This window comes from Lipophrys pholis (assembly GCF_963383615.2).
Source record: "Lipophrys pholis genome assembly, chromosome: 2".
NCBI classification, from domain to species: Eukaryota; Metazoa; Chordata; class Actinopteri; order Blenniiformes; family Blenniidae; genus Lipophrys; species Lipophrys pholis.
The window spans coordinates 8,314,979-8,339,644 of record NC_137636.1 but is presented as its reverse complement, the minus strand read 5'-3'; the positions used below and the strand labels follow the sequence as shown (position 1 = coordinate 8,339,644).

The window sequence follows — 24,666 nt, the reverse complement described above, 5'->3', positions numbered from 1 at the left end:
CACACATACACCCCTCCTGACACTTTTCCTTTCACAACTCACTTCCCCTGAACAATATTTCTATTTAGCCATGCTCACTGGCTCCCAGCCTCTATTGATTCAATATGGGGTAGGAAGGAGGATGACATCTTTAAGGACTCCGATAACGGACAACAAAGCAGGTTCTACATTTTGATGCAAGAAAATACCAGTGCTGAGAGTGTGTTCTTTAAGAGGACAGCCACTTTACCAGAGAAGTCACTCAGCTGAGGTTGAAGTGGGACATTTAGAGCGACAGAGGTTAGTGAAAAGATTCAGACAGAAAATGGACAAATAACAGATTCAACACTTTTCTTTGTCAGTCTCTGTCCTTCAGGGAAACAGGACGACGCATGAGCAAACTTGCACAAGCATTTTTCACAACCAGGATCTCTTTACACGTCCTTGATGAAAAAGAATGTCATTTAAATTTAAGAGCTCTTTTCGGCCTTTAAAGACGGCGTTGCTCCCTGACTCCTTTCAGTCAGAACTAGAACTGAATGGATAGGCTTTTAGATGACAGGTGCATTAAACAACTGGATAGCCTTCCATTATCAGTCTCACGGAGTCACCATGCTGGCCATTACCAACCAACCAACAACGTAAACCCAAACCTGAAACATTTGTCCATTCTGCAGCCAAATATTTCACTTACGTTATTCAGCTTTAAACCCCTTTTTGCTTATAACTGAGAACACAATGTGGCAATGCCCACACAGCCACTGTCTTGTGGAGCCAAATAAATGCAAAAGTGTTTATAAACACATAAACGTTCACACAAACACGCACACACATGGACACTCGCTCACACATTTCAACCCCTCCTGCAGACAGGCACACACACAAAATCACCTCCCCTGTCTATCACATCAACCTGACTCTTTTTCTCTCTTCTCCTTTTCCATATCCCTCTGCCTGACACTAATCCAGGGCTGAAAATCCCCTTCAAAAGCACAGTTTGCAGATTGTGTTTTACAGGCAGGCTTTGTTATTGTGTCATTACATATAAACAGTCTCTGCCTCCATCTCTCTTTCCTTCTCTCTCTCTCTCTCTCTCTCTCTCCTGCCATCCCTCCGCCACACTCCCTCCCTCTCTCCTCTGCAGTGGGAGCAGAGCCACTGATTAAATCTCTGAGACAAAAGCTGCTATCCTCTGAATATCAAGTATCAGCCTTTCGCCAGGAGCAACACTGACAAGAGAGAGGGAGAGAGGGAGAGCGAGAGGCGCGGATGACAAGAAAACCTGCTGCAGTCCACGGGGAGGAGGCTGGTGTGCCATCGGACTTGGGCAGCCATGACTGCCATTGCTGCAGTGAAAAGATGGTGGTTGTGTAATTATGAGCAAGGTCAAAGGTCCTTCGACTGGTCTCCGGTGAAGGGTGACAGGACGTGGGGCAGAAGAGGCAAATTATCAACCTTAATGGCAAGGAAATGAATGTTCCATATTAGTTACAAGAATAAATTTCTGGTTGAGCGAGGATGAAGAGTTTTTTGTAATCTAACCAAAAAATGTTACCTCTCTGCTACACTTTGTTGCATGAATGGCTGTCACACTCAATGCTCCTTCACTTTGACTGTCACCTTTTAAATGTCAGGTTAGATCGAGAAAGGAAAGAAAAAAAAAAAAACATACAATAAAGAAAAATTATTCTTCCACAAGATTTATTTTTTTTTAAGTGAGCTTTTCGTGGTTGCGCCAAACAAAAAATGCAAGTATCATTAGTAGTGTGATGAAAATGGAGAGGAGCTGTGGCCCTTCATAATTATCATAATGCACATGAAAACAAAAGGCTTGTGTCTCAGAGGACGAGCAAGCTTATGTGGTGTCAGCTGGTAAGTGAAGCAGATCATTCCCTACCTTTACAGAGAGGAAGGGGGAAAAAAACGCAGGAAGAGGGAGAGAGTGTGTGTGGGGGGGGGGGGGGGGGGGGGGGGTGAGATAGAGAGATTGAGAAGAAAAGGGATAAGCAAGACAATATACTCTGATTTTGTTGTGGAAAAAGAAGCAGAAGAAAGGAAAAGAGAGGAGAAGATGAAGGACAGGCTGTAAACCATTCCTGTCGTTTCTCAATATCTGCACTTAATGCCTCGCCTTGTCAAAACGTGATGATGTGAACAGAATTGATTTCCCCCCTAACAAACAACAAAAAAGCAATCCCTCCTTTGCAGAGGTGTAAAGCAGAGCTACCCTCCCCCTCATCTCCTCTCATCTCTCACAATCTCTCAAAGGGCCTCTTTCTGGGATGAGAGACGGAGAGAGAAAGGACAGCAGGGGAAAAACGACTGCGAGGCAAGTCCATCTTCCTCCAACAACTACAAACTGATCACTTAGTGCAATTAAATCTAATAACAATAATAAGATTGAGCTCAGCAATGTACCACCAAATGCACAGCCACAACAATGATTGCAACAATAATGGAGCGCCAAGGTATTTAAGGATCCAATCCTGACTTAATTATGAGAAATTAAAATGGATTTAGCATCAGAATTAGCTTGATTTTATAGGTAATTAACGGCACACCACAGTGGCGGTATAAGGCAGGCGTTATAATCTCCGTGAACGGCTAAATCAATTTGACTTGAACAACACCAACCAATCAAGGCAGAATGCCGCAACCAGAAACAGCAGGTCTCGCAGATGCAAAGAAGAGGGAGAATTTATGCTAATGGCCGAACTATGATTTATAAGACGTGTTCCAGCGCTGGATTCACAGTCACGTCCACAAATACAACACAGCACCCAGCTGTCAGCGCAAGCAGCTAATAGTGGCTGGATGCAACAGCCCTTCAGGAGATAGTGTAGCTATAAACAGCTCTGCGGTTTTATGATTGCATGTGGCCTTCATATAGGAGCCTTCACATGTCAGTATCATCTAAAAGGAGGGCAGAATAGTATAAAGGAGAGATGGAGTGCGTGCATTTGGTGGTGGCATAATGGCCTGTGCTGCCTGGTATGTGGCCTTACATCAGGCATTTGTTTGCGGTGTTGTATGTCTGTGTTGCATGTATGCAATAGTGCCTGGTTACGCGTGCAGCGGTTTCACAAAAGACTGTCAATACATGTGCCTCTGGACTTGTTGTTGTGCATGTGCTCATGTGTCACAGCCTCAAACTATTCAATCTCCTGTGAGTCCCATTCCTGCCCCCTTTTTTTTTCCTCCTCACCACTTCAACACACACACACACACACACACACACACACACACACACACACACACACACACACACACACACACACACACACACACACACACACACACACACACACACACACACACACACACACACACACACACACACACACACAGTAACAGATGGCTGATACTAACTGAGATAATCCGCCAACAGAGTCATCAGCATGGATCAGTGGTAATCAGAGTGTGGACACAATGTCTCTTCTCCAGCCGTAATGGAAGGAGCGCCTGGCGCAAGTGAAGGGAAATGCATTATTCCCCATGATGCCCTGACCCCATTCAAAGACACACGGTGGCTCCCAGCTCTCTTTCTTTTTTCCTCCTTGCGGCAGACGGGAAAGACTGTATCATCGCTGCTTCTGCAACGTTCACTCTCTCCTCTGGATCTCTTACTCCCTGCCTTTTATTGTGATCCGCAACTGTGTCAGACACAGACCTCTATTTAGCCGTGTCCTGCTCTGAGCAGCTAACAAGAGAAATGTCAACGTAGCAAGTGTGTCACGATGAAGGTTGTAGGTAACAAAACAAGAGCTGGATTGAGTAATCATCAGCAGGCTACTTTTTTTGTGCATAGTTCAGAATGAACACTGACTTTTTACCATTGCCATTTCCAATAAATAATGAAGTTTGTTCTGTGAATTGATAATACTTCTCTAATTTCCAGACGCCGCTCTGGTTACCAGGTGATAAACTGTCTGTCAGTTCTCATGAATCACTCCTCACCAAAAGCAACAGTACGCACACACTTACACACTCACTCACACACACACACACACACACACACACACACACACACACACACACACACACACACACACACACACACACACACACACACACACACACACACACACACACACACACACACACACACACACACACACACACTCAGCGGTACTTTCTGTTGCTCTTGTGTTTGTGAAAGTGAGATCATTAACAGTGACTGAATCCGCAAGAACATCTTTTATTTTCTGACCTTGCGTAGCTGCTGCTCAGGCACACTGTTTGAACTTCGAATCTCTCTTTGTGCTTGTATATGTTCGTGTGGGAGTATGTTTTTCTAGGCACGGCATGTGCATATGGATGTGGATGTTTGTACTTTGCATGTTTGTTGGCAATGAACACTGACTGAGCAGGCTCATCTTGCTTATAGCAGAGCACACGCACAAGCTTGCTTGACCCCTTTTCCTCTTCCCTTCAACCCCCATGCCTCCCTCCTCCCCGCACGCACGCACGCACGCACGCACGCACACACACACACACACACGCACACACCGACGGCCAGGAAATGACATAACCAGGCATCTTGGCAAAAAATTAAGTGACAACCTTTGTCCAGTGTGAAACATCAGCTAAGAGAACATTTAAAGAGACAGTGTGACATCGCAAGACATAACTGATTGCATGACTTTATTAATTTGATTATTGCTTCTGTTCTATTTCATTCTGGGTGTTATACTGCAGAGACATTTTTTTTCTCTTCATAATTATATTTAATTCATAAAGTAAGGAAATCTGAAACATACTGAATAACTGAATAATGATGTCAAACAGGGTATTTGCAAAACTGCATAATGGCATCATGAACACACAGTGGATTGGGTCTGAACGGAGTATGAAGAGACAGCATGCCCCAGCGCGGCCTGTCTAGGTGACAGCAACTCGAGTGACTCAGACCCCTCCCTGGTCACTGCTCCTACCCAGTGACAGATGGCAGAGCAGGGCATGTAGGGGATGGGCACCATCTCTCACCCTGCCTCAGCTAGGCTTGGCAGCAGCGCTGGCCACAGGTCTTATTACAGCCACACCACTGCTTGCCTGCCTGTCTCCATGTAACACTGGAGCTTACCATGCGAGAGCTGCTTAGTGCCTGCCAGGGTAAAAAGGTAATGATATGGTCCTGTGTGCAACAAATGGTAGAGTGTTAGCGCTGAAGACTTCCCAGCTTCAGTATCCACTAGGCCTCAGTGAAACCCATACACATATGCACATCCATGAAGCTGTAAGAGGCTTTAGATAAACTATAAAACTAAATGGCATGCCACACGCATTCTGTATATTTTAAAAAATGACAAGAAATCAGCTCCTGCCAAATGGCTTTATTTGCCTTTTCAAGCATACCGTAGATGCCAAAGGCAGGAATCAACAACCCCACTAACCATCCGTCTCTGCTGGGTTCCCTGTGACAATAATGTGATTTTGGGACATGGTGATGACTCGGTGGAGAGGAATAGGATAGGCTTGTCACTTGTGTTTGATGTCAAACCTATGTGTGACAGAATAGTGTTACTCAGCTCAACCAGACATAGCACTACTCCCATTTCCTGGCCATAAATAGAAGAGAATGAGCCGGTAGTGAGTGTGTGTCTGTGTGCATGTTTTTGAGAAGGAAAATCTGTGTACGTGTATTTTGTGTATACACACACACACACACACACACACACACACACACACACACACACACACACACACACACACACACACACACACACACACACACACACACACACACACACACACACACACACACACACACACACACACATATGCACGATTATAAGTATCACAAAGTGAGCTCAGTAAGAAAAAGAAAAATTCCCCATCTCTTACGCTCATTCGCATCTGCATCCAGCCAAAGCTAATTATTCTCCCCATGGTAACCTAGCAGGGTCTTCACATCAAAAAACCAGAAGTGTGCATCAGGCAATCATCCCTGATGAATCTGCCCTTCTCCCTCTGCTAGCCACTCACACTCATCTGCCAGTCTTACAGCTCATTATGATTTTTTTTCCTTCACATTGAACCAGATCTGCTCACCATCGGGTGCTTGTGTCTACAAGAATATATGATGACTTTGGAGCAGTTCGGAAGCGCAGAATAATTTAATCATAAAGTGTCCAAAAGCACCATTACAAGTAGACACACAGATGCACTGAATGCAAGGTGAGCAGTAAGCCAATACCTGTTAGAGTTAATTACCATTTAGATTACAGTATTGTACATTTGCTCTCATCCAATTTTCACAACAGAGCTTTATTGTAACTGCACGCAAAGAGGCAAACTGATGATTTGCAAAAAGAAATGTACCTTGAGGCCTTTAACACTGTGCTTAGATAACAGGTGCACAACTCAACAAAATGCCTTCCACGTATTACAGCAAAAGCGAAAATGTTCTGCTGTTTGAAAAGACCTCTGCATCTGTATGTATAATTCAGCAGAACTATATAGTCCCAAATATAAATTACAAATAATACGTTGTTACTTATGTGACATTGCTCAGGTAAGCAGTACCACAATACTGTCACTGCGGATCGTAACAGCTGGATTTAACAAAGCCCACTTGTGTGTAGTGTGTGATTAGGTTGCTGTTAAAAAACGTCTACAATTGAGAAACAAAATGTATCATCATCTGTGAAGGTTCTCTTAATTAATATTGAAAATGATCCGTGGAAGGCCATTTATATAATTAAAAGTTGATTATTACAAGCCTGATGTGCATTTTGTGACAGTAGAAATTATTATGTGTTGAACTGAATCAACTGGAAACAATGTCTGACTTTGTTATGCGAATAAATGTGTTATTTTACGTACACTTTTATTTATATTTAAAGCAATTGATTGTGTGCTCATCTCAGGTATGAATCTAATCTAGCCGTATGGAATTCTATAACAATCATGATAGAAATGAGGATTTATCACTGATATGTGTGATTTCCTGTGAAAGTCCAAAGATGATACCTTTAATTCTGCCCAATGAGCATATTTAAATAAATGCAGAAAATACAAAAACTTGAAAATGAACAACAGGAAATAACATTAATTATCTGGATATATTGAGAAAAGAAGGGAAAGGAGGAGGAGAAGGGAAGAGGGAGCGGACGGGTTGGAGGGGGAGTGAGAATGAGTGCAGTACTCCAGATATGCATAATGCAAATGACATGCATGTCAAATAGCAAAACAAACTGACAGTGACAGAACAATGGAATAGCCAGAGAGCGGCAAGCCTTGCTCGAGCAATTGCTGGAGCCTCTTCTGTCCATTTCCATGAGAAGAAACCATTTAGAGTTGTGTTCCACTGAAACTGTACTTACGGAAAACTGATACCACTGTGCAAATGTGACACAATTTATATAAACCGTGCGATGGTTGAACCAGCTTATCAATGACAAATACAAGTTGCAAGTGTAGTTTAATTCTATTCTGAGAACACAGGATGTGCTTTTATTGATGGAACAGGATAAGCAGTACATGTACGGTCACAAATCCTAATTGTACTGCCCCCCTTGTGCCACATGAAGCTTCAGTATATTAGTTCCAACTTCCAAACTGCTCAGAGAAAAGGTGTTTATTTAACACCTGCAGTTTAACCTCTCTAATGCAGAGTGATTTATAGAATACACTGACACTGAAAACGTACTTCGGATGAACTGACAACACACAGCACTAACTTGTACACATAGTATGCGTGAAAAGAACTGAGCATAGCATAGCCTCTTATAATGTGAGGTCAAACGCACACTGCAGTAATATACTTGTGTTTTTCTGTCTTTTCAGCTGCGTGTAACGCTGTGTCTAAGATTCTGAAGCTATTCCATTCAATGTAAAGAGCTTTAAAAGGTCAATACCGATCTAAATCTTTCATTATGAGTTCATAGTTTGTTTGTCTTTAATTCAAAAGAAGAAACGTCTGAAATGATAACTCGAGAGAAAAAAAAGGTTGAGGATTTTTTTTTAGTTTTTGTTCTGTAGATTACACCTGTTACCGACATACATGTCATATTTACATTTCCATGTTTTTTTTTCACCCAAAGTTTTCACTTTCATCAAAAAACATTGAATGAACATGAATTAATAAATGTGAAGTGCTTGCTGTCATTTCCTCCTGTGAAGCAGGTGTAAGTTGCTGGAGCTGCTTCACTGTAAAAATATTTAGTATGTGTTGACAGGTATGAGATATTTAAAGCTCTAATATCAACAATCTAATTTTGCTATGCATTGATGGAGTTTTATTGTCAAGTATTTCAACTTATAAAACCTTTTGTTGACCTTTGAGTTGACTTTCCAAGTTCCTGCACTCACTATGCAATTACATCACAGATGTAAACATAGCTGGCTTATCTCTTCTACAATGCCCCTCTTTCTCCAGCCCACTCTGCTTTTCACACTCTTTTATGTTAAAATTAACATCAATAACACCTGTACAATAATGGCTTCATTACAAGACCCTGACTTTTTGGCTATCTGTTCGACACAAATGCTCGAATGCTAAATGGAAAAAATGAAGATAAACGCGCACTTAACACGAGGGGCCAAACAACAACACATTTACAGGAATCGAGAGTGGCAAGCACGTTGTCTACATGTTTGCTCGAAATCAGGTGAAGGTCTTAAAAGCTATTGAACGGTTTCAAAACAAAAATCTGGCGACATAAGCTCCGATGAGAGAAAAATCCTCAAGCATTAAACTCAATATGTCAATCACTTGTATTTCTCTGTTCAAACGGTTGCTTTGCTTAATGTTAAACATGTGAAAATGACTGGCTGGAAGAGAATGGTGTTGTATTGACAGAGAGGGAGGCAAAGCAGCAGGCAGTCAGCCACTCTGTTCTGCTTCACTGCAACATGGGAGGGAGGCCAGCACGCATGCACGCACGCACACACACACAGAGATGTAAAAGCACACATACAAGTATGTACACACGGGCAAGCACACACTTGCACAAATGAACACAGTCACTCTCTCGCTGACTCTCTCCCTCCCTCTCTCTTTAATGCACGCACACGCGCGCACACACACACACACACGCACACGCGCACGCGCACACACACACACACACACACACACACACACACACACACACACACACACACACACACACACACACACACACACACACACACACACACAGTGCAGCAGGTGAGGTGCCAGCACATCACAGCGCTGCCATTTTTCAGTGTCTTGCTCAGGGAGAAGCGCTCTGACATTTTATGAAGCACTCTGCAGAAATCAGCAGCTTGTAATGGCGGCTGGACTGTCACTCCTTTCCACTCTTCACATCCCCCTATCTCCTTGCCTCACACTGCTTTTAAGATATTATCTCACTTGATTAGCATAATCTAATCAATTTTTACAAAATTGGCTTTTAATTACAAAGAACGATCTTGTCTTCTTACTCTCGGTTTAAGCTTTTGTGACTCAAAAAATGTTAAAGTGAGGCAAGATGTAAAACACAAGTGAAACGTTAGAAAATACTGCCAATCACCTTCAGGATTAAACTGGGGATCGTCTGGGAGAATAATTTAGAGTATAGCAGAGTGATAATAAGACTCAAACATCATATTCAGATGCCACTGCCATTTGAGTTGAGACGGTAAAACAATGTATCCAGAAGAGTAAATCTGAAAGTGGCTGTTTACTCACATCTTTATCCTTGACTCTTGAAAGCAAGGCTGCTGATATCACTCTACGTGCTCAATGGAAAGGCCAAATGATTAGAAGCCCAGCTTTTAAATCTGCATAAAACCAGGGATCTATAACTATGATTAAGTCTCTGGCATGTTGTTGTGCTTGACAGGCTCTCTGTTGAGCAATGATTAACAGCTACTGACTCTACAAACTGCTGCTAACACATGAACACAATGTTTACATTAGGCAGACCCTTATTGGACCCATTACTGCCGTAGCTAAGCTAACACTCGTCTTCGGAAGCCGAGTTGCCGGCAGCCCGTGGCCCAACAATTTACAATGATGACAAAGCTTGGCAACCGTGCTCTAAACTTTACCTTCAAAGTTTCACTCAGGGCCAACACATTTTAGAGTAACTCAGAATAGTATGCCCACAGGAAAAAATGTGATTCAACTTGAAATATGTGGGAAGTGTCAAGGCCAAATCTCTCAGTGTAGGCTACGCTATAAACCTTAAACTAAGCCGATTTCATTAATGTGACATTAGCATTCGTAATGAGAAAAGGGGAAAAAACCCTTGGGACATCTTTGTACTGTTACAAAAAAAAAAAAAAAAAAACGCACATACACACGCATGCTTTTGCCCACGCACACCGGCATAGACACACATGCGAAACACCAACAAACACCAACACACAAGCTGCAATATCAGACAGTAATTTACATCCATATTGCACAAGAATCACAAAAATGCAGCCAAAGTACAGAGGAGTGAAAACAGTGAAATTGCGTAGGTTTTAGAATGAAATATCCCAGATTAGTTTCTGTAAACTCACTGTGACAGTTACTTCAATCTTTACTGATGAACAGAGCAAATAATTCCAGACAAATAAACCCTGGCATTCACTCCCACTCTACCATGCGCCAGATAGAACTGGAGGAAGAGAGGCCGTATCAAGAACAAATCCTCCACAATCTCATCAGTATATCCATAATATTCCTGTACACATATGTGCTGCTCTCAAACTCTGAGCTCGGGCGACATGAGACAACACTACTTGTTCATCCGTTCACAAAAACAATGCATACATTTAGCCGACTAGCGAGCTTCTCTGTGTTGATTTGTTGAGTTAGGTATTTGTTAAGTCAATATTGGTCAGGACGTTTCCAAATTCACCAAAGTAGCTACGGGGACAAACTGAGGGCTTTGCGTGATTGTTGTGGCGGTTGGCTGTGTGACTCAGTGTTAGAATAGCCTGATGGTGTTTACTGAAGAATCTTCCACATTTTGTTACTGTACAAGCGTGTTAAGGTGATAACTCACGGAGATCATCTTTTTCACATGTGTCAATACTTGCCTTTGAATCACATGGAGCATTACTCATATTGGACATCTTGTCTTCTTATTGATAGTGTTACTAACGCATCAGAAATATGGCAATCAATCAAATGGATTTGCCATGATGATCAATGTTAAACATACAGTATGGATGAACGGGATGTTGAGTTGCTGCTCATTACAAGCAAAACATGACACTTCCACACAGTATGAATCAATCAGCCAACATAAAACGTGTTAAGGGTGACATATGTTTCACAAAGGAATACTATAGAAGTTTAAAGAAATGTTAAATATAAATTAAACTTCAGTGATAGTCACGTGTCACATTTGAGATAGTTACATTGAGGAGGTGATGATAACATCAATACAGCAAACCGTTTTGCTCCTCATCAAACCTCCCAGGCCATTTATAACATTTAGAAGAAAAAAACAACCAGAAAAAAAAGAAACAGACCACAAACTAGTATATCCTAACTCCAGCTATAAAGATCTAAGCCTGCCCGTGTCCCAACTACCATTTCATAACAAGCAACTGAAGACCTGAAGGGTGTTACTGGGTAGCCACAAGATTTCTCAGTTCATTTCCTTGCTAAGCACTGAGATGCTGACTGACTCCATTGACACGAGGCCTTGCAATGATGTTTCCTGCTCCAAATAATGAAAGTGGTCTATAAACACCGAATAAACGCAGCTTTGTCTGGATTTACAACTCCACAAAAATAGGCAGCGGCAGGCAACAAAGGTCCCCAGTCAAAATGAGACCAGTAGCAGCTAATCGTGCATACTTGGTATGTGGTTGGGACCATAAGGGTGTTAGGAATCCCCAAATGTTGTGCATTTTCCCATGTGGCTGCAATTGGGTTAATAAAGTTAAAGTTCGCTGCTTTCCGTTTATATGACAGTGTAGGAAATCTGTTGCAACTGTGTTGTAACTTGACGAAACAGTCACAACTGACAAGGGTGGAACATGCAAATTGCTGTTCACGTGTTTCCCAATGTTCAGGTAGTAATTCAAAGAAACATTCCCATTCAACATGATGCAGTAATATTCAGGTTGATTTGGTTTGGTGCCAGAAAAGTAACATATAGACATGTGGACTCGACATGTTTTGTGTTTTTTGCTTCAGACAAAAGGACAAAGATGGGAGGAAATTCTAAAAGGTGTTTAATTTCTAATGTCAACAAAATGATCCAACTGAGATGTGAACTACAACTACATTTTATTTTGCAAAGTAACTTTGATAAATAAAAACAAGCGCTTTGAAATGGATACTAATTTTAAATTGTGCAATCCACATGTGTGATAACTGTGTCTTTGTCTGACTGAGTTCAAAATGGACTGAGTCAAAAGTACCCGCTCTTCAATGAACTCAGATTAACACCACAATTGTACAACACTGTGGTCACCACAGTTTGCCTGGAGGCATGCATAATGTTGCTTTGACATGGTCTGTTCTTTCTATCTTTCTGCATTTCTTTTTGTGTGACATCTGATTCAAAGCGGTTCTCAAAAACGTTGGTCTCAAAAGACTGAATGAATGATGTTGCCAAAGTAAAAACATCATTGTCCAGTCCTTGTGTTTGTGTTCCAGTGCCCTGGCCTACCTTTTCATCATTGGTAAATGACAAAATCAGGACAGGATATATCTAGCTGCACAAACAGAATATATCTGCTTGTTTTTTTTCTTCATTCAATAAATATTAGATTTCACATTATTCTTTTTTCAAGGATGTGAAAGTCTGCTTTCACTGTAGTTCAAAGTGTGTTAAAATATGACACTTCAGTGCTTGCAAAGAGAATAAAAGCATAATAAATGAAGATCATAATGGGAAACAGCTTCACTCAACCATTTTTCCAGTATCACCTTTCTATTGCTCTATCCAGGACAATTTTTTTTCCCCCCAGGGGCAAATGTAGAGGACCCTTTTAAAAGTCCAGCTGTGCCTTTAAAAGAGTTTGTCACATCTCCAATGAGGTGCTTTGAAATGCTGTGTCAAATATCCATAGAAAAGAGACCCTTTTCGCTGTGACATGGCCCTATTTCCTGTGTCACCACACTTTTTCTCTGCGATTTCACGAAAAAATGTCAAAATATTTGAGTTTCTATTGTTGACTGTGTCAAAGTCAGCATTGGCATTATTGCACTGCAATCGCACTCCCACAGGTGCGTGCGCACACACACACACACACACACACACACACACACACACACACACACACACACACACACACACACACACACACACACACACACACACACACACACAGTGTTGGGCTGAGTGTCAATGCTGTGTCACACTATCTTTTCACGTGAAACTTTATCCACAGGTCCATCCTCTGAATCGTAACACTTCCTAATGGTTCAGCCAATCACAATGCTTGCCATTAGCTGCTTTTTTGTCACCCGATATTATTGCAGGAGGAACTAAGAAGAGCAAAGCATAATAGGTTTGGCTCTACCTGAATGTCTGGTAGTGTTTGATGTGTGTGCCTTGTGTCTGTGTCTGTGTCATGACGACTAGATTCCTGGTGTGGTGAGGCTGAAACCGAAGCTGCCTGGGCCTGTTGTTGATAGCTGTGTCTCACCCACTCACTGCCCCAGAGGGAGTCAGGACCAAGACCACTGCTCAGGGTCTGTCTGTTCACACACATGAAACACAGGCTTGGATTACACAGGGCTCAAATATGACTCATGCCAAGGAGGGGGCGGAGGAAGGCCCTCATGTGTTGTTTTGCACAAATGCGCACGCAGACACAAAGACAGCACTGCCCACAATGAGAGCTGCATCACAGGCTCAGACTGAGGACCTTGTGGTTCCACACACCTGCCAGAGACAGATGTTAAGAATAAATCAGAGAGAAGCTTGCAGTGGAGAGAAACTCCACACAACCATAACTCCACTAGCTCACGACACAGCACCCTAACAGGAGAGCAAACAGCTGCACATGACAACACACACCAGGGATGAAAGTAACAATAGCATGCATGCACCTGACATGCATACAGAGAAATGCTACATCAGGATGGGTGCCCGAGTATTTTCCAGTTTCTGCCTCCCACAAGCCGCACTCATATTTGCTGTGCCCCTAACACTGTTTTGCTGCTGCGCAGCCAGCTCCCATTCTCTGGAGCTGAGGGTGTTTAAGTGCAATTGTTCTGGAAGGAGCCGAAATCCTCTAACGACAGACAAACAAGTCACAACACGGCTGAAAGCAGTGTGGGTGGTGTGGAGAGGAAGCTCTTTTTTTTCCCGTTGCTGACGAGGTGAATTTCATGATTTCTTCATTTAAATATAGCACTACCGGGTTATGAAGACTCAACGTGCTCTCGAAGTCTACTCGTCAAGTGGCAGTGTTTTACAATGATATGTTAAAAAATCTATTTCAGGAGATGTCCTCTAAAAGCTGAATTTAAACTCCAACACAACATCATCCTACATCCGTCAGTCATTGTGGCACACTTCCTGGTTTGAGAAACCATGTGTCATAGAAACTCAGATGCGTTCACACATGATCGTAGCTTTTGTCTACACTGGCAGCCGTGTCGGTTGAGATCTTGTGTCACTTGCCTTTTTTTTTTTTTTTTTTTTAGAGGTTGCTGTCTAACAGGCTGGGGAAGACGCAGAGTGGTCTGAGTGTGTGTGTGTGTGTGTGTGTGTGTGTGTGTGTGTGTGTGCGTGCGTGCGTGCGTGTGTGTGCGTGTGCATGTCATCAACAGACACCATTCACACTTTGTGGCTCAGAAACCGGATAAAACAGTGAGTTAACCAGCAGTGCACTGACATTATCTCTTCCTTGCTGTCCTGGTATGCCAGCCTGCTGTGAAACTCCAAATATGTGGCATTCTGTCACCCCACCTCATGTGACTATGTGTGTATATACATGCAAGTCTGTGTCTTCCAACTCAAGAAATAACTTGTTAAAGTAGTTTTTTTGTGTATTCTTTTTGTATTAAAAGTAGACGGTCATATGTGAATGCCTAACACTTAATCATCAAAACCTATAAATTATGAGACTGAGATGTTTTAATAATAGTGGTAGAAACAAATACAATTTAGATCTGACAAAAATATAGTAAGAATGTGTTAATGGTGAGTGTTTCTTCCCCAAACAAAGTTTGCCTCTCTCCGTCCTAACAGTCACTGAGAAAAATAAAGCTCAAATGCAGCCCTTGTGATGCCGATGAGTCTAACATCCATGACTTAAGAGGTCAGGCAGCCCGTCCAGTTTGAGCATTAGGGGTTAAGGGGATGAAACCAAGTGTGAAATGTGAGAAGACAAGCCAACATGGTTTCTCAGGCAACAAATAGCAAGGCGACAAACATATCTCTATGACTGCAAGGAACGTGAGGTATGTTAGGAAGAAAGACTGTCACGTCATCCATGATTCATATGAGAGCAAGATGGAAAAAGAATTAGAGTGGCTTTTTGAACTGGCTGAGTTTAGACATGTTAATCAGTAATAGCCTGTTGTACTTCAGACGGGAGGAGTGTGAGCACATGGGTGTGTGTGTGCGCGCCTGTGTGTGTCTGGCAAGTACAACGCCACTTTGGATTTGAGCTAGTTGAAGCAAAAGAAAGCTCCAGACCAAGAGATAATCCATCTGGACTGTTTCCTTACAAAACATATGGAAAAATGCAGAAGGTTTTTCTTTTCCGCCCACAATAGCTATTAATATCTTGCGCACAACATTTGCTCATGCCCCACTAAGGACTGGAATTCCTACTGAAACACAGTCATCTTGGAGGATTACAAAGAGGCGGTCAGGCATTTTCACACACTCACTGTATGTATTCTCTGTGTGCAAGGAAGGGAATAACGCCTCACAAACAAACTAATGGATCGCACTCGATGTATTATAGCCATTCTCACACAGAGATTCGTACATGCAGAAATTTCCATAAACTGAAGTGACATAATCTGAACCCTCTGACACAACATGACTTATTATACCTCAGTCATTAAAACTGAAAAGGCCATTTCTTGCTGCTTTGAAAATAATTCTCTCACATATGAAAAAGGACCCCTAAATAATCACGCTTACTACCTGACAGGGAATTGTCCGCAGCAGCGCCGAAACCTGTTTCAAAATGACAGCTCTGTAAATTGTTTTAATTATAGCCGACACAGATAACAGCGTGTGGAAACATCAACCTTTTCTTCAAGTTGTCTGCAAGAAGCAAACATACAGTTTTTCCTGAAAATCGCAGTTTGTGTGTGTGTGTTTAAGAAAGAGACAGAGAGTGTGTGTGTGTGTGTGTGTGTGTGTGTGTGTGTGTGTGTGTGTGTGTGTGTGTGTGTGTGTGTGTGTGTGTGTGTGTGTGTGAATACAATATTCATTTTGCTGCAGGAGGACAATCTATGCATAACAATGAGAGGCGCTAATGAAATCAGCCATCAACCTGCGATACATACATATTAAAGCAGGACCTCAGAGTGTCATTCGCTTAGTGCATCATTTGTTCCCACTCATTTTTTTTCTCTCTGCCACCTGACCTTTAGAGTATGTACCCCCCTCACTTCGCCATGCTAAAAATAGGAAGTGTACCTGCAGTACTGTGGCAAATATGCATACATGCGAAATGTGTTTGCAACATTCCACAGCCATGACAGTACATCTCAGAGACACAAGTGGCACCGATTTGTGGACAACAAGCGTAAAAACATGCTCTTTTAGGATTTACACTAAAAACTATACTCTTGTTTGATGATTGAAAGTTTCAGGAACTGACTACTACCTCTTAACAGATGATGTCAGCATTGTAAATGTTAACTACTGTCAGAGCTGCACCTTCAGCGGAGTGTCATATCATCCCAACTGCCAGGGAATCATGCTCCTCCCTTCCCTCAAAGCACGCTTCATAGCACTGGTCTCTCTGTCGCTCCCTCTCTCCCTAACCCCCACCCCCACGCTGGCAGGGAAATGGATCCCTCCACCTGACAGTGGCCATTTTGAGCCTTCTTCTCCTCTCCTCTCTACTCCTGCTTCCTGGTAAACAATGGGAGAGGGATAATTGATCAAACAGTCAGGGAACCCTCCGAGCAGGGGAAGGTCACCGCCCGCCAGCCCAGCTCACTAAGGAGGAGGGGAGGAGATGGAGGTGGAAAGATCTATGTGTGTCAGAGTGTGTACTTGCATTTGTCTGTGTGTATATGTACATATCAGTATGCATGTGTTGTATCTATTAATGTGTCTTTTGTGTGTGACCAACTGTGTAAAAAAAAAGGACACAGAGACAGACAGAAAGTGTGGTCTTTAGTGTGTGTGTGTGTGTGTGTGTGTGTGTGTGTGTTGGGGGGTGGGGGTCTTTTCTGACGCTCTTGAGTTGCCATTTTTCTTCCCTGACAAAGACTCCATCTGCCACAGAGCCATTTGCTGCCTCCCGAGTCGGCAGAGCATTCTGCACGCCGCGTTCACCTTGATGTCACCTCTACACAGCTCACGCCTTGCTGACGCTGTACACACACGAGCTCACATACACACACACACACACACACACACACACACACACACACACACACACACACACACACACACACACACACACACACACACACACACACACACACACACACACACTCATAGACACCTACACCTCAGGCACACAACAACACACATCACTTTTTTCTTTGGCACACAGATGTACGTATACGCTCATTGTCTCCCACTCACAAACAAACACACATATTTCAGTTTCTGTCGCACACACACCCACACACACACACACACACACACTGCACACCTTTGCACACACATACACACATTGAATGTGTATGTGTCTAGGCCCTCCCTTTCCTCTGCATGGCTGATATCACTGTGCAACCATCAGCGCTGTGCATTGTGGGAGTGTCTGTTGGGGCAGAGAGACGCGACAGGGGCTGAGGGATTCACACGCCTCTGAAAGACAGCCAGAGGGAGAGAGGGAGAGAAGCAGGAGGGGAGGGAGGCAGCGAAAGAGAAAGAGATATGGAGGGGGCCGGTAACTGGAAATGAGAGATGGCATTTTAAAGAGGAAGCTGAATTTCACCTGCAATTACCGTAGCTCCGGGGCACATGGCTCGGTTAAGAGACATTTCATTCCAAAGCCACCGCGTATAGCTGCGGCACTGAGCCCTGAGAGGCGCATAAAGAAGGAGGGAGAGAGAAAATAGAGCGATGGAAAACTCTTCTCTGCCCAAGATGGCCCTCAGCAGATGCAGTGATGAAAGAGAGAAGGCAGCCAGGGATGTAACTGGTAAATGAAACCTAGCAGAAAAATGCAGCAAGGAAAGGAAAAGAATGGACAAAGACAAAGGGGAGGAAAGGAAAGGAAAAGAAAGGAAGGAAGGTAAAGTAAGAGGACACAGTGGGATAAAAAGAAAGAAGAGATGGAGGAAAGAAAACATGAAAAGACAAGAGGGGAGGAAAAGGGTATCTTATTCAGCAGGCCCCAACTCAGCCATCTGCACACCAGACTAGACAGCTGAACTGGGCCTCCGAGAGTGCGTGCGGACACACACACACACACACACACACACACACACACAAATAAGTCTACACGCACTGAACAAAGAGCAAAAGGAACCAATAAACACAGATACTAACACTCTTGAAGTTAAGTGCAGGGAAAAGTGAATGTGTTTAATGATTAATATTATTCCTGGTATTCGTTTGCTTCTTCAGATTAAACCTTTGCCTCTCTCTGTCTCTTCCTTTCTCTCTCTCAGAACTCCAAATCAAGCTGTAATGGTTTCCCTGAGGCTCAATGTCCTGGCTAGTTTCACCAGGCATGCTGCTGTGTTTCATAGGAGAAGTGTGACTGCACAGAAACAGTAATGAGCTCTCACTGGGAGCTGGGGGCCTCCTGGCACTGCTAATGGCTCCTCTGGACTGCAGCTGTATCCAGGTTACAACCTGGCCTGGCCGACAGGCCCCGGGACACACGGGCTCAGTAGGGACAAACTATTCACAGCCAAAGGCACAGGTTATAGGCAGAAGCAGCCATGGCACTGGATTGTGGACAAACTGTCTTTGGCGTGTGGGTGTTTAAAGCAGAGGAGCAGAGAAGAAGATCTGGAGATGGGGTTAGGGAGCAGGAAGCAGTACAGGATGTCAAGAGACAAGGGGCCATGGCCGAAACAGAGGCCAACGAATAAAGACAGTCGAAGAGATGTGGTGGTTTGGCCATAAACGCAGCAGATAGACCCAATAAAGCTGGAGGCTTTAAGAGGGCAACAGCTGGCATTGGATGTGTGTGTGTGTGTGTGTGTGTGTGTGTGTGTGTGTGTGTGTGTGTGTGTGTGTGTGTGTGTGTGTGTGTGTGTGTGTGTGTGTGTGTGGTCCATATTAAATGAGATTACACCTCACATGCTACAGTCTATCATCCTCACAACAAATAACAAGCAAGTTCCAATGATGTAAATCATTTATTTCTAAAGTGAAGAGTGTTTTGAGGCTGAGCAAGTAGAAGCTGTGGATAAGGTCAAAGCGAGTCTATGTTTCACATTGATAGTAGATATTAAGTACTCAATAGTGGCGTGTGCGTTTGTGCGCGTGTGTGTGAATGTGTGTGTGTGAGAAAGAGAGAGAGAGAGACAGAGAGACAGAGAGAGAGAGAGCATATGCCTGTGTGTGGCCTGCTTTATTATCTCCATATAGGAGGAACCCTTTCCACATGTGTAAGTGACACACACATATACTGACTGAGCACAGACCATAACAGCGAGCTGGTAAATATTGATCATCAGCTACTAACACACACTTAAACAACATGAGGTAAAGCTTTAAAAGTTATAGAAAGAGTATGGGGAAAGGATAAAAAAACAAAAAAAACAAGTAATGTGAGATACGAAAATGTTAAAACCTTTAATCCAAATTGCCACAATGAGATAAAACATTCTATAGAACCACAACACAGAAGCATCATTCTGCTAATGATCAGCCAAATGTACATTAAAAACAATGACAAAATACCATCCATTCATAGTTATAAAAAAGACTAAATTCATCAGTATATTAAGACTAATAAACAAAGTGTGAATAAAAAGACTGCTACCTTTCTTCCTTGGCCTCGCACACATTAACAACCTTGAATTTGATGAGTCTCTCGAATGAAAAAATATTTTCTCCAAGTACTGTGTTACTCGTAAGTAAGTGCAAGTAAAAGCTGGATCATCATTTGTTTTCAAACCCAACACTGAAACAGGCTTTAGTGCTGAGTCCGAGCAGCTCAAATTGCAATCCCGTTTGTATGCGGCTAAAAGGTTTGTGATGCATGAGGTTTAAATGTCTACTCCTAATGTTTCATAAATAACCAGTATACAATTATGTTGCATTATGACACCAAGAACCCGGCATTGTGTGTCAACCCCCCCCCCCCCCACACACACACACACAGACACACACACACCCCACCTCACTACGACAAACACATTAAAGCACGCACACACCACTCCTGTTGTTACCCTCTCTTGGAAAGCTCACAGCTTGGGTTCTTTAGCTCCTGTTTTGTCTGGCCTCCGTTCAAAATGGCCCCCTCATGACCACGCACATTATGAGCTGGGCAGGCAGCCCCTGAGTGGACTGAGGCTCCCTGGGTGCGAGCAGTGATTCATGGCAGAAGGGTCTGTAAAAGAGCAGCCTCGCCCCACGCATGCAGCTCTTCATGAGGGACAAGGAGAGCAGAGGCGGTTGGGCAGTGGGGGTGAATCAAAAGTCTGGCAACAGGCTTGAACCCTGTTGAGACCACGCAGGGCAAAAAGGAAGCATTAGAGGGACGGCCGGTGTTTTCTTACATGCGCAGAAAGAGTGTGTGATTGTGTGTGGGTGAAAGCAACCCAAAGACGTGAATGGGTAAGCCTCAAACTAATGCTGGAGTGTGCCTGCTGAATCCACGCTGCTCCGTATCCCGAGGACAATCTCGCAGTAGCTTTTTAACAATCTTAGCTCCAAGGCAAGTACAAAGTACTAAATGTTTAGGCGTTATCTCGAACACTTTCCCAATCTAACAGAGCACCGGTTTAAAGGGCACGAGGAAAAAGACACTGCGAGAAACAAAGCAGGCTCATGAATAAGAGCTGAAAAATGATAGTAGTTGGTAGGATTGATGAAACTCTATTCAGGTTTTGTGACAGGCAGCAAGACGCACAAATTCTTTCCCCTCAGGCTAGAAGGTGTAATTTCCCCCTCCACTGTCACCGGAGCCATGTAAAAAATTATCTATGGCTCAATGACTGACTGCTACTAAGTATTTCCAAGCAGTATTTTGTGCATACATCTATCCATCTATCTATCTTCTATCTACCCATCTATCCTTTCCCCTATTTGTCTTTCATTCCATGCAGATTGAGGCAACTCAGAATAGAAACACTGGCATGCTGCTCCGATGTAACACACGGTGGGATGCGGATGGAAATGCTGGCCCCACAGGACACACACACGCACACACATAAAGAACGGACTGCTGTGGGGCTGACGCAAGACTATCTCTGTCTCACGTGTCTCTCCCCTACGGCCGCCCGCTGCTCCTGACCTTCGAGATGTTTTTCTCTCTCCTTTCCCTCTCCCTTTATTCCTCTCTATTTCACACTCATAACGCACACACGCGCCTGTGCCCGCACGCACACACACACACACCTCCCAGCCACTCAGTGTTTTGTCATTAAAAAGCATTGCATTTCAAGCAGATGGGGCTGCCTAAGCATTGCTGCTCCTTCACACAGCACCTTGGCTTAAGCACAGACAGTCCGCATGCATTACAGTGCGCTCCCTTGAAATGCATGCCCACAAACAAGACATGCAAACACATGCGTGCACAGCCTTCCTAGAAGCAGAGGAACAGCCCAGCTGTGGATGGATGCTACGCATAGGTGCAGTGTGTCTTGGTTGTGTAATGCCCAAGTGACAGTTCAATACAAGGAAACAGGAAAATGTCCTCTCGTCAAGAAAGAATTGTTCTTATTTGACTACATTTAGTATTCCTTTCTGGTGACCGGTGGTTTGTGCCTTTCCTGTGGCAAAACACACAAAGTTCAACGGGTTCATAAACACACTAATGTACCCACACACGCACACAAAGAGACGTAAATGTAATATAATTATATCTCTGTGCCATTAGACACTTTTCTCTGTCTTTCTTTCGCTTTCCTCTCACTCTCAACATTTGCATATTCCTTTGGGTGTTTGAGTTGAGCAGCTCTTTCCTTCTCGCTTCTCTTGTCTTCCAAGCAACAAATGTCAGCTAATTACACCATAGCTGTTTGGATGAGCTCCATCTTTCCCTGTGCTCTGCTGTGCTTGTTGTCTATGGGGCTGCAGGAAGAGTCAGGCAGCCAAGACACCAGTTAGGAGCAGCCAGCTGTGGGGGCTGAGCTACAGGGCCACCCCCCACCCCCCACCCCCCAGAAACTGATTCCTCAAGAGAGGATTCATCAATACTTATTCCAAATGATACAAGCAGCTTGCGCCGACCTGCAGGGGATATAATGTATCATTCACAACCAGAGATGAAGCGGTAACAGTTCAGCTTGATAGAATCAGGTCTGGTAACACAGAAGGCTAAAAACTGTAGTCACGAGTGAAACAAGTATTTTCTCTGAGCTCTGCATTGAAGTAAAAAAAAAAAAAAAACCTTCTTAGAAAATATCCCATTTGATCTGCTGACACACTTACAGGCACAGGGCCATCAAGTCAGGCAGGAGAGAAAGTGCAAGTCATTGTCTGTGTATTGAACAATAAACTGCCACCTTGGTGTGAGCGAAGTGAAGCCTTGAGGACGCAGCCGCGCCCCTGAGTACAGCTCGCTCTGACAAACAGACAGAGTGAGAAAAGGGAAGAGTGAAACGGTCTGAGAGTTGAGGAGATTAAAGCTGCGCATCTCTGTGCACATAAACAACTGAACATAATCCAAGATCCTAACCTAGAAGCACTGTCAGACACAGTTAACAGCCATTTACATTCAGTGTTGGCACTGAACAGATAGCAAACTCAAAGGATGTTTATTAGGCGCACACGTTTCATACAAATATTCTGATTAGAATGAAATCTAATTAATTGCTTGATTCACTGAATGAACCCCGAATTTGTAATGTAATCATAACAACTGCTTTTCAAGGGGCTCTTGTTAAATTTAATTGGGGGAGAGAGAGAGAAAAAAAAAACAACCATCCTCTTTCACTGAATGAATGAAAATCAAATTAGGCCTGAAACTGGAGGAGTCTGCAAGTTTGCTCCTGTGTGTCGCAAAAAACAAAAATACCAACAACAAAAGCAGAAGTGTGGGACAATATATATCTTTAAAAGTCACGCATCAACTATTTTGCAACACATACATCACAGGGACAGAAGTGAAAGAGATGAGAAGTGGAAGCACTTTGGTATACTCACTGTTAGAGATGTCTTCAGCTCTTTGACATAACTGCTGTAACACCTGGAAAAAGCAGAAACAAAAGATCACTGTGGTTCAGGGTAAATACGCCATCTGAGTCACAGGAGTAATGTGTCTCTGCCCATTTTTTATTTTTTAAATATGATTGCAGGATTATCGGCAGTATTGTGATAATCCCTGTGTTTTTTGTTGACAACTTGAGAGTGGGTGAGAACTAGTCGGATATCAAAGTTACAGTTACACAGCTTCGATTTGTGGTTTTCAGAGACATCAAACAAAAAAAAATAAAGTGACGTCTGAAACACAGCTGTTGTGACACACACACACACAAGGATATTCACACCCAGAAAAAGTCTCTTTCTCCCTGAGCTTTTTTTTCCTGCAAAACCTGTTTGTTAGAAATGGATCTAGACATTGGAGCTTTGAGTACGAGGATATTTTCCCTAAACACAAGACAGTTCTTGCAGAGAACGAAGCCTCACCAGCGTTCTCACGCCCATCTCTCATACATAGTCTCTAAGGCCCTCCTGAGCACTTACAGCCGGTGCCTAATCTAAGCAGCTCACCATAACAGACACCACCCAGCTTTGTATACCACACTACAGCAAGCAAACACATACACACACACACACACACATACACACACTGATTTCATGAGTTTCAGTCAGGCTGATGTAACATATTCTTCAATATAAATAATGCCCGAAGAAGATATTTTAGCTTGAATGTCAGTTGTAACTTGTGTCTGCATGGTTAGGTGGTAACAAAACACTGCACCTCCAAACTTCAATTCTCAGAAAACACACACAAACACACACACACACACACACACACACACACACACACACACACACACACACACACACACACACACACACACACACACACACACACACACACACACACACACACACACACACACACACACACACACACACACACACACAGACATGGGAAGCCTGGGTCTTGCAGATATATTTCCCGACACACCAACACACAAGCAGAGTTACAGCATGTGTGGGTAGCTATCTAACAAGGTTTTGTTGTCAGTAAATAAATCCATCTGCTAAACGGCAACAGAATCAAGTCTGGTGGATGCTTCATCTGTACGGATGTGGTCAGATGATACGTAGCCTATTGGAAAAGCTTTGGTTTTTCCCAAAGTGTTGCCCTCGTTTCTTTAAATGTCACTCGTTAAAAAGGTAAAAAAGACATACATTGTAAGTGAATTCCTAATATGCCCCTGTCATGTTAAAGTCTGTGGCTCATAAAGTAACTCTCATCTGTGATTACGGCTCAATTTATCCCTAAACAGGAATCAGCTCGACTGACTGTGTT

At 43.2% G+C, this 24,666-nt stretch overlaps 1 protein-coding gene across 6 annotated transcripts in view; it reads right to left on the bottom strand.

Annotated features, from left to right (window-relative positions):
- The window catches only part of baz2ba (bromodomain adjacent to zinc finger domain, 2Ba), a 68,969-nt gene that overhangs the window by 32,600 nt on the left and 11,703 nt on the right, over positions 1 to 24,666 (bottom strand). For all 6 annotated transcript variants that reach the window (XM_080493506.1, XM_080493507.1, XM_080493510.1 and 3 more), the window contains exon 2: positions 23,328 to 23,370. The gene's annotated coding sequence lies outside the window, so the exon portion shown is untranslated. The remainder of the gene's footprint in view (positions 1 to 23,327; positions 23,371 to 24,666) is intronic.